At 44.6% G+C, this 14,650-nt stretch overlaps 1 pseudogene; it reads right to left on the reverse strand.

Annotated features, from left to right (window-relative positions):
- Positions 1-4,764: 4,764 nt before the first annotated feature.
- Positions 4,765-4,882, reverse strand: LOC126209881 (5S ribosomal RNA; annotated as a pseudogene).
- Between the last annotated feature and the right edge of the window lie 9,768 nt (positions 4,883-14,650).

The raw sequence follows: 14,650 nt of genomic DNA on the forward strand, positions 1-14,650 counted from the left end.
GGTCTCCGGTGGCTCGTTTCTGACTAACTGCATTTATTTTGATTTCCTTCGCCTATTTATGTGTGAAACTGTGATGCACTCAAAACGTCTGCCAAACAGCGCAAATGGCGGTGTGCGCCGCGTATCATGCCTGAAAACAAGCCTGTTGATTTCACTTGCGGTAAGTGCTATTGGCAGCAGCAATGTTCACTTCACTCTTTGCCCTCGAGCTCGCGTTCAGTACTGCTGGCTACCGTTTCGGGTTTGTTTTGTCCAGCAGTGTTAGCTGTGCGTTAACAGTGATACACAGCACGCTGGATAGTTTTACGGACGAAACAGCTGACCGTGAAGGTGTTCAGTGAATGCAGTGGATGAGCGACACAATGACGCTATGCTGAGCTGTTCACGCGGCGACAGTTGTTTCATCAGGCTGTGTTTTGTGTTATAAACATTGTGTTATACATATTGCTTACCACAGGCCTTCCCCTGTCGTGAAGGTCTTTTGGCAGCAACAAAGCTAGATGGGGTAACAGATCGAATAAATCAAAATTAAGTTTTTCTTCTGCAACATTCTAACGGATAACATGGATCCCTTACACCCAAATACTCACAAAGGATACCCGAAAGGCCGGCCGAAGTGGCCGTGCGGTTAAAGGCGCTGCAGTCTGGAACCGCAAGACCGATACGGTCGCAGGTTCGAATCCTGCCTCGGGCATGGATGTTTGTGATGTCCTTAGGTTAGTTAGGTTTAACTAGTTCTAAGTTCTAGGGGACTAATGACCTCAGCAGTTGAGTCCCATAGTGCTCAGAGCCATTTGAACCATTTTTGATACCCGAACAACCTCCGAAATTTCGTCAAGTGCGTTCGGGTTCACTCTGTATAAACGATATAACAGTAAGAGTCTTATAGCAAGCGATGGTACAATAGTTTCCTTGGCGCAATATGGATTCGATGGATTTTAGTACACCTTGCTCTTATTGGTTTCATACACTGTACTTAGAATCGAACACTTTTCTCTTCCTTTGTATTGAGAATCATTTCACCTGGACTGTTATGTCGCGACCAAAAATTATCGCATTATCTTAATGAAGGTACAATTCGCAAGTTTTTTGATATAAAATGCTTTTTCTCCTGTAAATATACATTTAGGCACCAGAGGAATAAATATACATTCTAGAGGAAGATCGACGGCATAGAATAGATCCTTTCCGCCAATATTCTGCATTGACATCAAAGTATCTCGGCAACAGTTCACAGAATGGAAACAGCTCTCTCTGCTGATGGTGCTCAATCTGTCGGATGGGGACGTTACCGCGGCAACTTCATTGAATCTTATGGACAGCAGTAGACTACCTATTGGAATGGCATTTCACCCCTCTCCCACGATTAATGCTCATGCACTGGAAGCACTTAGTAGAATCGTTACGCTTGTCCTATCGATGCATGAAAACAAGACCTTTCTGATTTAGTTGTCCACTCATTAAACTCGCCGTTTAAGTGGGTTATAATAAGAACGAGAACTTCATGTAAAAGGGAAGTTGCGCCACCCTACAGTACGCTGAATCTGCATCTGGGCTACAAGACTTTGCTGATGCTCTCACCCGTTTCATCAAATCCTGAGATAAATATTCAAATAAAGCTACAGGCGAGTATTTTATCGTAGGGGTTTCTGCTATACAAGGTGTTTGGAAATTCCCGTTACACACTTCTGGTACTTGTAGAGGGGAGTGAGTAGATAATATTTTGTATTGGAATCCATCTCCAGAAACGTACCATTTCCTTGCTACAGCTATTTGAAAACATTTTGGTAACGCGACCACTTTTACAAGTGATTGATAGGCGTGACCCATAACATAAATTGTTTCACAGTTCCACTCATTAATAGCCAAAGGAATTGCTCGTGTACTCGTTGACGGTTCGTCTTCAACGTGATGCAGTACGGCCTGTTCCATTTCGGACGCGCGGCGTCTCTTTGGAGAACCACAGTCACGCCTGCTGGCGGTGAACAACCCTTTCTCGAAGCCGTTGGGTAAGTGTGGCGAAAAGGGCATGCGATGGAGTAGGAAGTTGTGGAGAACGACCTTGATACAGGCGACGAGCAGCGCGGGGGACTTTAACTTACGATACGTATATATACAAGATACTCAGAAACAGTCTGAAAAGCTTGAAATGGTGTCGCAGGACAGGTTCTGAGACATAACTGTCCAGGAAAAAATTCGACACGTCGCACCGTTTCCGAACCATTAGCATCGTAGCTAATGCCAGTTAAATTGAACTGTAGCTGACATAGGAAGCTAAAGTTTTATATTACAGTCAACTGCGAGCGTTCCTTGTATAGCATTTGCATCGCCATCTGTGACAACTTCATTAGGATTCAAGCAACTTTAGTTTTCCTTAGAAATATATTCCGTTGCCATATGTGAGAGGAGTGGATGTGAGAACTTTCCTCGATCGAATGTTTGCGTTCTGTTGTACCACTGTACCATGCTTTTCGCCAAGTCGTTACTAAACAATCACCCACATTGACGTACATGACGCAATGCTCGCTTGTGTCCATCTCGGGTAGAACAATACGTTGTCAGTACACAGTGAAATATCTGTAGCCACCACGAGAAACAGCAGAAATGAAAACTCGAGAAAATTACGAAGTTGATTGCACTTCGGAATAGGTACAATGAGACACTGCAATCTCACTTCCAAAAAAGCAGATAAGGTAAAGCTGAAAACAAAAATTTCTGAGCTACCTGAGGCTGAGAGTTGCACTAACGACAAAAGACGGAGACATGTAAACTAAACAAAGCCGGTTTGTAACTGCACCGAAACACATTTAAGTAAATAATGAAAGTAACTGGTTTTTCATAATAGTGGATATTGCGCGCACTGGCTTCCAGTGATCCGGAAAACCGGGGAAAGTGGAATATGGTCCTGTTCATGCGCTACTGTCGTATCGCTACGTCCAACCGAAATGGATGGCAGAACAGAAAACTGGAGACATACTTGAAAATCAGTGAGGAAAGGTGTGTGAACTTAGCAACACAGTAAACAAGTGACGCGCAGGAAGTAGGAAACAGCTCAGGCTGTGTCTTTGTTACGGGCACTCACAGACAGTTCAGTTGCGAAGAGCGCAACGGACAAGTTGGTGTCTAGGAGAGGTGGACGGTTGGCTGGCAGTGGAAACCGGTCGCGGACAGAAGGAGCGTGCACCTGGTACGGCTGCCACCTGCTGGGAACTACCCCGCCAAACCGCTCACAGCTCTCCTTACTGATCTCAAAACACATTTACGGACGGTCGTGGCCGAATGAAGCCGAGGATTTCGTAATTAATCTAGAAATTCTCTCTCAACTTTAAATGAAGCTTAAAACCAAAACCCGCTACGTTAACTCATGGTGGCCAAAATACAATTAGCCCGCGGCTAAACTATCTATCTCAACATATGCACTGATTGTCCAACGCACTCATGATAGTATTTTGATGCAGACTATCGATTGATGTTTGAGTTCACTTACGCGGACAGATTGAGTCAGGCTCCACTGTAGAAATTAATAGCCAAGGACAAAATTGGCCCAATATATCTCCACTCAGAAACCTAGGCAGAAATGAAAATGAGCACGAAAGCTTTTGCCCGTGCTCAGCAGAAAATCAAGGATGATGATCCATGTTTCGATATGACGGTCCTTTAATTCCTAAATATCGCAGCTACGATGTTGCCCGTCTGCTATGTTGTCTGTTCTTCACTTGAAAATTATATCCTGCTGTTCGGACATGTTTCGAACAGTCTGACAATGATATCTTACGTGCTTATACTAGGTCGCAACAAAATGCCGAAAACTCTTTTCGGGCCTGTTACCGAGTTGCCAAACTACAGAATAAAAAATTTCGCCATGGTGGATCTACTACTTGTTTCTGTGGCAAGATACTGTTCCAAATACAACAGCATCGCCGTAATCTGACGTGAGAAACGTCACGAACATCAGTAGTCTACGACGGGCATAACTCGTCCTTTGTTTATTTTGTGTTGTTAAGTTTTGATGAGTAATGATTAAGTGTATTCGCGAAAAAAGGTGTGTGAAAACTGGTAATCAAATCCCAGCTGGCTAATGTGTCAGACTTAACTGTTGTTCTGCTAACAGAGATAATACAAATTATGAGCAGCGTTTTTAGTAAAAAGTTCCTTACGGTGATTACGCAGTTAAATCATGTAATCGTATTATTAGATGAACATTACGAAATACTGTCAATGGGTTACGCCAGAGAACATCACTTATGAGGCGAGTCAGATTACAGTAAACTGAAAAATAACATATACATAAAACACCACAGTGTACACAGTAAATAACTTACAAGAAATGTGTGTCTTTTTCGTAATACAGATACCGCTGATGATGGACAACGCCCGAAACTAGTCCGGTAAAATAAAATACTACCACAAAGCAGCTTTTGTCGAACAATTAAATAATGAGATGATATATTTACAATTTCTACAAGCTGCAGAGTACCAAACGTAGAAGGCATTTTGGCTAAATTTCTATCTTGGAGAGAAGTGTCCAACGAGAAACACCTAAAGTGCAAGTGCTCATTTACTCGGATTTTTATGATAAGTCCTACTCAATCCGTCTTCAGGCCACGAGTGGCCTAGCGGGACCATCCGACCGCCGCGTCATTCTCAGCGGAGGATGCGGATAGGAGGGGCGTGGGGTCAGCACACTGCTCCCCCTGTCGTTATGATGGTATTCTTGACCGAAGTAGCTCCTTGGCATCACGAGGCTGAATACACCCCGAAAAATGGCAACAGCGCATGGCGGCCTGGATGGTCACCCATCCAGGTGCCGACCACGCCCGACAGCGCTTAACTTCGGTGATCTCACGGGAACCGGTGTATCCACTGTGGTAAGGCCGTTGCCCCATGATAAGTCCTACTACATATACTTAATTATTCATGAGGTTACTCTTGTAGCAGTTTACTTAATACAAAGTTTACTCGGCTTTTATATGAAAAGACGCCACAGAAGTGTACCTACATCTATAATTTCTCTAGCCTATCCGAACATTCATTTACCACTTATTTCACCTCTAGCAACGCTCGTTGATGTGAAAGATGGCGATTTGCCATGTTAAACTATACGTCCTCCAACAACTGGCTGAGTGAGTTCCAGGGTGGGAGGAAGGTAACGGTATACCACCTCCATAGGACAAGGCCTACTAAAGCTCTGTCGTGTTCAAACTAACCTTCGGAATGATGATAGCTTTAACTTTTTCAGCCCAACATTATTGTTTTTAAGTTTTTACATACCACGATCCGTACTCCGGTTTCGCGTTGCTACTCTCCTTCGACATTTATTTGTTTGTGTTTCTATGCGTTATTACAATCATAGCCGAGAGAGAGAGAGAGAGAGAGAGAGAGAGAGAGAGAGAGAGAGCGAGAGAGGAAGGGGGGGGGGGGAGAGGAAAAAAAGCGAAAGCGAATAAGCACCAACCGGAGCGATGAACTTGTCGCTTTCTCAAACACAAACAGCCACGGAGCCAACCATTTCGTAACTAGAGCCGAGTACTTTTGGAGCGTCTCGGTATATTCCCGAGAATATTTACACGACACATGATGAAGCATTAATGTAAGTTTGTTTTAACCGTCGTGTAAAGCGGAAGCTAAGCAGCGCTTTGGGAATACAAAGACTTGCACGCGGATCGACGTGAGAATAGGGAATGAGCGCCTGTGCGATAGGGATCTGGCGGGAGCGGTACGGCTATTACAGTTTTACGCCGGGGACGGCAGAGAGTAATTGGCGGCCGATATCTGGAGAGAGGGCCGATTACCGGCAGCTGAGGCGCCTCGCTGCGGGACCAGCTGCCCGCCCTGCCACCTGCGGGTACGCGGTGTGTGTGTGTGTGTGTGTGTGTGTGTGTGTGTGTGTGTGTGTGTGTCGGTATCTCCCTTGTCTTGGATCGACATGCGCCTAGAACTATTCTAACTGTATGGAACTCACATACACACTAACAGCTGCTACGTGAACTTCAGCTATTTTACGACCAGGTTCGAACTTTTAAACCTTCTTCAGGCACAACATCACTACACCGTGCGCAAGTTCACATTATGATTTCCAAACATGTTTATCAAGTCAGTCTGTGTCAAAAATCCCGTAAAACCCCATTTGAACAAAATCTTCACGTTAGATATCTTTAACGGACAGCATGAACTGTTCAAAGGAATTTGAGTAGCTCATGTCCTTCATTAAGGATGGTGAAGTTTTTTTCCCTTCAAGTGGAATTGTAGGCAATTTTTTGACAGAGACTGAATTGATAAATATGTTCGGAACTCATATTGTGAACATGTGTACACTGCAGTACTGTTCTTGCACCTGAAGATGGTCTGAAAGACCGAAACGTTCTAAAATAAAAGCAGTTCACCTAGCATTTGTGGTATGTGTTTCTACACAATATGATTTTCAAACAGAGTTTATCAGCTGTGAAGCACTACGTAGCAAAGCCCGCCCGGCAAGCTGCGCGGTCTAACGCGCTGTTTCCCGAGCGGGAAGGCGTGCCGGTCCCCGGTACGAATCCGTCCAGCGGATTAATGTCGACGTCCGGTGTGTCGGCCAGCCTGTGGATGGTTTAAAGGCGATTTTCCATCTGCCTCGGCGAATGCGCGCTGGTTCCCCTTATTCCGATGACCATGCAGCTCGTTAGAATGAAATTACAATGAAATGAATACCCCTAGCTGCATACAGGCGTTGATACGAGTATAAGTCAATGGGGACATTTGCAAATGTGTGCCCCGACCGGGACTCGAACCTGGGATCTCCTGCTTACATAGCAAATGCTCTATCCATCTGAGCCACCGAGGACACAGAGGATAGTGCGACTGCAGGGAATTATCTCTGGTACGCCTCCCGTGAGACCCACATTCCCAACTTATTGTCCCGCACTATATTCATAGTGCCCTTGCTCATTATACTCATTACTCGCGGCTTTTTGCCGATTCCGTAAGTGTTCGGGCACTGTTTGTGTATCCGCACAGAAGATGATTGTCAAATGGCCGGTGAGCCTTATAAAGATGGTATCTGTTCTTTCGGACGTGGGGGGTCGACGGGGGGCCGAACGGCACAATAACCCTGGGTTCGGTGTGGCGCAGCGGTGGGGTGGGTGGACTGCTGCGGCCTGTTGTGGGGTTGTGAACCACTGAGGGCTGCGCCGGGACGAAGCGTCTCCGTCGTTTCTAGGTCACCAGTTCAATACAAAACACACACACCACCTAGCAAAAAGAAAAAAATCGAGTTTCTGGCAGTATCCGTAAGGTCAGCAAATTGAGAAGTCGCTGGATCGAATTTCGGTCGGACCACGTGTTTTTCGGTCATCACTTTAATCTGGCCTACAGCTGCTAACGATGTGACAATCGATAGAAACGGCACGTGATTCGCATTACAGTAACTGTTCTTTCGAGAACTAGTTACTGTCTTCGTATATATAGTTAAAGGCTACCCAGCCATTGACCTTCGTCTGTGCGAATGCGCACAGGTTGCCCAAAATCTTACGGGAATCGCCAGAGCGTGCGCGAGTAATGAGTGGGTGGGCAAATGTCTATATACATATGTAGAATTGTGGACAGTTGGGAATGTGAGTCTCACGAGAAGCGTGCAAGGAATAAGTCCCTGCAGTCGCGCTATTCATCTGTGTCCTCGGTGGCTCAGATGGATAGAGCGTCTGCCATGTAAGCAGGAGATCCCGGGTTCGAGTCCCGGTCGGGGCACACATTTTCAGCTGTCCACATCGAGGTATAACAACAACACCTGTCGGCAGCTGAGGTTGTCAGTCATCATTTAAACGTTGACACTGTTATGGTAAATCGCGGACACTGTTTCACTTGTGATATACACTGATCAGCCAGAATATTGTGACCACCTACCTAATAAGCGGTACGTACACCTTTGGCACGGATAACAGCGGCGGTGCTTCGTGGCATGGCCTTGTGACATGACACATTATCTTGCTGAAAAGTGCCACTGCCGTCGGGGAACATGATTGTCGTGACGGCGTGTAAGCGGTATGCAACCATTGTACGATACTTCTTGCCCATCACGGTGCCTTGCACGAGCTCCATTGGACCCATGGATGCACATGTGAATGTTCCCCAGAGCATAACGGAGCCGCCACCAGCTTGTCTCCGTCCCACAATACAGATGTCAAGGAGCTGTTCCCCTGAAAGTCGCGCCCTCCCATCGGCATGATGAAGATGGTATCGGGATTCATCAGACCACGCAACGCTCTGCCACTGCGCCAACGTCCAGTCACGTGCCCATTTCAGTCGAAGTTAACACTGGCACATGCAAGGGTCGGCGACTGCGGAGGCCCATCGTTAGGAGTGTTCTGTGCCCTGTGTGTTCAGACACACATGTACTCTGCGCAGCAGTAAAGTCTGATGTTAGTTCCCCCTCTGTTCTACCCAGCCTACGATGTCCGGACGTGGTTTCACCTTGGTTTCGCCAATTGTTGAAATACCACAGCACCCTTCGAACAACCCGGTAAGTCGTGCAGTTTCCGAAATATTCGTGCCGAGCCTCCGAGCCATCACAATCTGCCATCGGTCAGACTCAGGCGGATCACGCGATGTCCCCATCTACACACGGAGAGCACGCTCACTGATACTAAATGGTTCAAATGGCTCTGAGCACTATGGGACTCAACTGCTGAGGTCATTAGTCCCCTAGAACTTAGAACTAGTTAAACCTAACTAACCTAAGGACATCACAAACATCCATGCCCGAGGCAGGATTCGAACCTGCGACCGTAGCGGTCTTGCGGTTCCAGACTGCAGCGCCTTTAACCGCACGGCCACTTCGGCCGGCACTGATACTAAATGCACATGAGTCTGATTAGCAGCCATTCCTTACCATGTGCTGCTGCTACCACCTGGACGGTTTTATATCAATAGTAGGTCGGGGACCATAATGTTGTGGCTGATCAGTGGATATTCAGCGACGTTCCGTCGTGAAGTCGGCTAATAATAATGTTGAAGAATCCTTGATTGCGGTGTTGTCACCGCTGTTTTACTGTGTAGCTAAAGAAACAAAAGAAAATTACATAAAAAGTTAGCAGTCAACTGATATCCAAGTCTTACTTCACCTCTCCAACAAACTAAGGAATAATGTAGTCCTATTACAATACTAAGGAGATTGGGTTTAACGTCCCATCGACATCGAGATCATCAAAGACGGAGCACAAGCTAGGATTGTGTCAAAGATGGGAAAGGAGATCGGCCGTGCCCTTTCGAAGGAACTATTCCGACATTTGCCTAGAGCGATTTAAGGAAATCACAGAAAACCTAAATCTCAATGACCGGACGCGGGTTTGAACCGTAGTCCTCTCGAAAGCGAGTCCAGTGTGCTAATCACTGCGCCACTTCGTTCGGTTATTAAAGCAGTGCAGTAACGTTGCGCTATTTACAGGAATCTTTTTAGCAACGCACAGAAAAGAACACTCAATTCCTTTCTCTGGTAGCGAGAACGAGACTTTACTACTATTCTACGTTTAAATTAGCTTCCCCAATTAAACGCATAAAATATCTTTATCACAAAGACGGTGTATGTTAATCGGAACGCCGTGTGATAAAACAATGCATATTGATATTGCTTCACATGACTGTGGATACACAATTTATTTTGGCAACGGACATACCGAAATTATACAGCACTCCAGCCTGCTGGAATCGGGACACACATAAATAAGAACGACTGCGAAAATAGCTTCGTAACTTGCCTGTCCTCAGGATACAAGCACGACGGTTTATTTTGTACGAGGTGGTTTATTCCTATTTGGTATGATAAGCGTCTTTCTCTGCCTCGTGATGACAGGGGGTTGTGTGTTGTCCTTAGGCTAGTTAGGTTTAAGTAGTTCTAAGTTCTAGGGGACTGATGACCATAGCTGTTAAGTCCCATAGTCCTCAGAGCCATTTGAGCCATGATAAGTGTCGCTATTTTTCTGTTTTCTACCCCTATTATATCTCCTACTACAGCAGTAAATTTTGTTTCATTTTACAGCGTACCTTACGGTGGTCGCAATCTGAAACTAGCCACAACGAACATAACTACGATCCGAATTGAACATTAGCCGAAAACAGACGTACTACGCAGTAGGATGAAATTGTATAGTGCAAGCTAAAGATCAATGAATAAAATAAAATTTGTAAAGAACATATGAAAGGCTAACTGTTTCAATGAAGTATAAAACCAAGGAGACCAAGGAGAATTTGCAACTGATTGTACATCAGACCTAGTAACTTGTTATTGCCGTGACTACGGTTTTGCAACTTAAAACCTTCTCCTTCGATTTCCTCTGTGTAGAGAAATAGGGCATAAAAAGTTTTGAGAAGTACGATTTGAGATATTTGTGTAATTTGCAGTAACTGCGCAGTGCATTCGTACATGTCCCCTTCCAAAATTACGAACATCAATAAGGGTTAGCGCGCTCGTGAATGTGTTAAATAATTTGGCAATGAGAAAATGACATTCAGAGACGTTTACAATCTAGACGGAGAAGCGAATGCCTTCCACGACAGATCACTGGCGGTGTCAAAACAAGCTCCTTGTCACTATTTCAATAAAATTATTTATCAAAATAATGTCCACGTAATATTCTACTAAAATAAGAAGTAGTAGTATCGGTGCGCAAAAAAAAAAAATAAATAAATAAATAAATAAATAAATAAAAAAGAACGTTCAAATGGGTCTGAGCGCTACTCACACTACTGCTCCCAGTTTCCGAACTGTTAAACTAATGTCTTCGATTCGAAACGATGTGTGGGCTGCTCAGAGGTGTATCTGATATGTGTATCCTCTTTGACAGTAGGGAAAGTACTTATGAAACAAGAGCAGAACATTAAAATAGTGTGTGTGTGTGTGTGGGGGGGGGGGGGGGGGGGTAGTATTTTCTCGTTTCCCATTCAGCCCCACACCTAAGTAAACAATCGAAACAAAATTTAATTGTTATGCATGTGATTTCCTCCATCCGCTCAGTCACAGCAGCATATGGGATTGATGTCAGAGACGTAACCGCGATGCCTTAGTTGTCTAATGATCGCACTTTAATAACTGTCACCTGTTTCACCAGCCTGGAAATGGAACTTTCCACTAGCGCCTAAGCGTCTAGAGGGGTCATGGACATTACGTTTATAATTACGACGTATAACTGCTCATACGCAATGTTGTTTCTGCTCGTCAATGGCTACCCACCAATACTCGTGTCGCACGTATATACATTTTGGGTACTCAGCCAGAAAGCGAACGAACACCATCATCATTCATTAATTCATACTGGAGGCGCAACTGGTTAACGACGTAAACGATGCAGCGACGAGCTGCATAAGAGGCTAGGAAGCCGGCGGGAGCGCGGGTTCGAATCCCGCCCTTATCTGCGCCCAGCATCTGACCGGAGCTGCTATCTGGCGGTCGCATCTAGGCATCTTAATTGATATTCACGATTATTCCGGAGCGGCTGGCAAACATAGCGACGCTGCCGTATAAACAAGTCAATTGGCCGCGAGCTGGGACGGCTACTGTGCACGCAGACTACTGCAGCGTTATCAGATGGGAACCGGTGCTACGATAGGACGGGACGGGACGGGACGGGACGGGATGGGATGGGATGCGGCGCGATACGATAGGAGACGATACGATACGAAACGAGGCGATAGCATCTGGGGGCCGCGACAGCACAATTACTGTCCTCGGCAGCCGGCGAGACGGCCGTGCCCCGCGGCTGCCGAACGCTAATTTGGACGGCCGCGTCTCGTGCCTGCCTACCTGCGAGCTCACCCACCCGCATTTCATTACGGCCAACCTCCCATTTTGTACTGTATTATCTCCTCAGCTGCCCTCGTCCACGGGTACGTAAAACCTCGGCTCTTTAACCCTGCCAAGTACGACGGCATTAATGATCACTTCACGCGCTAGTCGACCACCGCGTTAACTGTACCATTCTACTGATATGATTACCAAATTTGCCCGACTGAATACTGAGTGAAGTGTAAGCAGGATTTTTGACTTCGTCGTCCGTAGATGACACGACGAGTCGTCTTGACTCCGTCCCGCTCTACGATATATCATTAACTTGTAATTTCCTACAAGTAGCGTAATTCTGTTCGACTTCGAAATCAGCAGGTTGATATCTATCGAACTGAACAACTATTCAACAATGAGTATAGCCACCAAGTGACTATTATTAGAAAAGAAACAAATCCAACCATCGTATTTCTATTACGATACAGCTAGCAGAGTTGATGCGTGTAGTAGAGAAGACGCACTTACCGTTTTCACAGTTGCCGCTATCCGGCTGCATAAGTCTGTCAGTAGCGAGTTAGCAGCTTTAGTGGCAGGCATACTGCAAATTCTGTAGAAATTGTGAACTTATTCGCAAGTCTTAGAAGCGAATTTTCTCACCGACAGGCTAAGTGTGTCAAATTTCACAAACATAGCGCAGCCCATACATATTACAAAATTTACACATGCGCGCTTGTGTGTGTGTGTGTGTGTGTGTGTGTGTGTGTGTGTGTGAGAGAGAGAGAGAGAGAGAGAGAGAGAGAGAGAGAGAGTACTACATCCACATATGTCGATGAACTTACCTTCACAAATATATCATTGTACGACACATAGTTCAAGAGATATGACGTCGTAAACACTGATTTACATGGAAAAACTTCGCATCATACATGAAGTTTTAATACATTTATTCTTTACTACTACGACACTCCTACAGCCGAGTTAACTTTAGGAAATCCCTGACACCTGGCAGCGCGTTCTGTCAGCTTTCAGTTGTGAAGTATAGACACACGAAGCAGCTGCGACCAGCGTACATAAACTGTCCGAGTTATTACACTGCAAACGAGTCTTTTTTCATTTCTATTAGCAAATTGCTAAAATAAGAACTGGAGCAATACCGGTTTTGGCAGCTAGTATTGTTACATCATGGGTGTGCAAAGGAATTAACGAAATACCGAATGACGCACGCGATAGATAGGTTAATGATAGTGGCGTGCGTAGTGTTTAATGCTAATCATCCATTTTTACACTGGAAAGGCAATGTGAGTCTTCTTCACAACCGCTTTAAGACAGTTGCCGCATGAAAACAGTAGGAGAGAAGACGTAAACCTAGAACGGGTACCAATTTATTGTGCGGCTATTTAGTGCTTATAGTGTAGTACAGTTTGTCTAAATCATCTGTGTTATGCTTGCGGGGTAAATACATCATGCCGAATACCTATAATCAGATAACAAATCTTGCAGTGAAAATGGTTTGAGAAATGCGGTCAGCGCTGTAATGACACGGAGGAATTCGATGAAGATGAATGTGTACAATGTCTGGAACCTTTATCTGAAACTCGATCTACGGCTGACTGATTACAATGTGTAGTGTGTAAATGTTGGTTGCATGAAGACTTCAATTTACAACATCATGTGTGCCCTTTGTGGCAGATGTGAAAAGAAAAATCAGCACAAATTACTATTAAACAAAAGTATAATAAGACTTCCTGTCTTGTAATTTAATTTTTTGCTTAGTTACCTATACATGAGCAATATCAATCAATTTTCACGTTTGTGTCAGTTACGACATGCGTTAATAACAATTGCTATTCTGATTCCTTCATTTTTTCCACTGGTTTGAAAAGCTTCTTAAGCGAGTTGTAAACCAATAGACTAGACTTGTCTTTATAAGTAAACGAAGCAGTTCCAAAGTACAATCACGTGGCATCTCTCGCACCCATGTTGCGTCATCTTATCTACCCTAGGAGGAGAATTACAAAATACAGTCTTGTTACTGTTTAAAATCACAATTTCGTTTATATATTCGCAGAAGCGATCTTTTACACACAGACTAGAAATGTGTGTCAAACATCTGGCAAGTATTTATACTTTTGTGTTTGAACTTTTATGGGATTTACATAACGTTTCCGAAATATGTGTCACCTCTCCTCGCTTTACCCTGCATCCTATACAAATTTCACTGCTACGTAGAATTTTTATTCTTTTTCTTATTTCTTTCGCGCGCTGCATTAGAAGAGTGGCTGCATATACGTATCTGTGTATGCTCTTATTTCTTTAATTTTAAAGCGAAATTTATTACGCGGAATAAATGTGTGAGGAACTTAATTAACTTTCCCCTCTCGTAAATTTATGAATAAGGATTCCAGTGTTACAGAATATTACCCATGTAGCGCGCTCCACTGCAATTTGTTGAGCATTTGCGCAACATACTCGTATTAACTGAACAATCAGGAAGCTGTTTCCAGAACCAGCTCATTCCCTTAATCCAGTTTGATGGACGTTCAGGACTGAAAGGAAATACTTAGGCATCGGTAAGGTTCATTTATTGAAAAAAAAAATAACAAAAGAAAAAAAAAGTTTTCTTCGCCAGTTTCAGTCTACCTCTGATATCTTCCTGGCTGCAGCCAACCCGTGTAATTTCGCTTTCTAGGTAGGGGAGTTCCTTCACTTCTTCCACTGCGCGTTTTGATGTGAAGCGAGTTTTGCTCTTCTGTCTATTCCTTTCAAAAGGTCTTCGAACTCTTCTATACAGCTCCGGTCCGGAGGGCTAGGTCGTCTGCGAATTTTACTTCGATTTCTCTTCCGAAATGCTCTTTCACTTACTTCATTGCTTCTTCGAGGTACAAGTTAAGCAACAGTGGT

The sequence above is a fragment of the Schistocerca nitens genome, chromosome 1 (assembly GCF_023898315.1).
Source record: "Schistocerca nitens isolate TAMUIC-IGC-003100 chromosome 1, iqSchNite1.1, whole genome shotgun sequence".
Taxonomy (NCBI): domain Eukaryota; kingdom Metazoa; phylum Arthropoda; class Insecta; order Orthoptera; family Acrididae; genus Schistocerca; species Schistocerca nitens.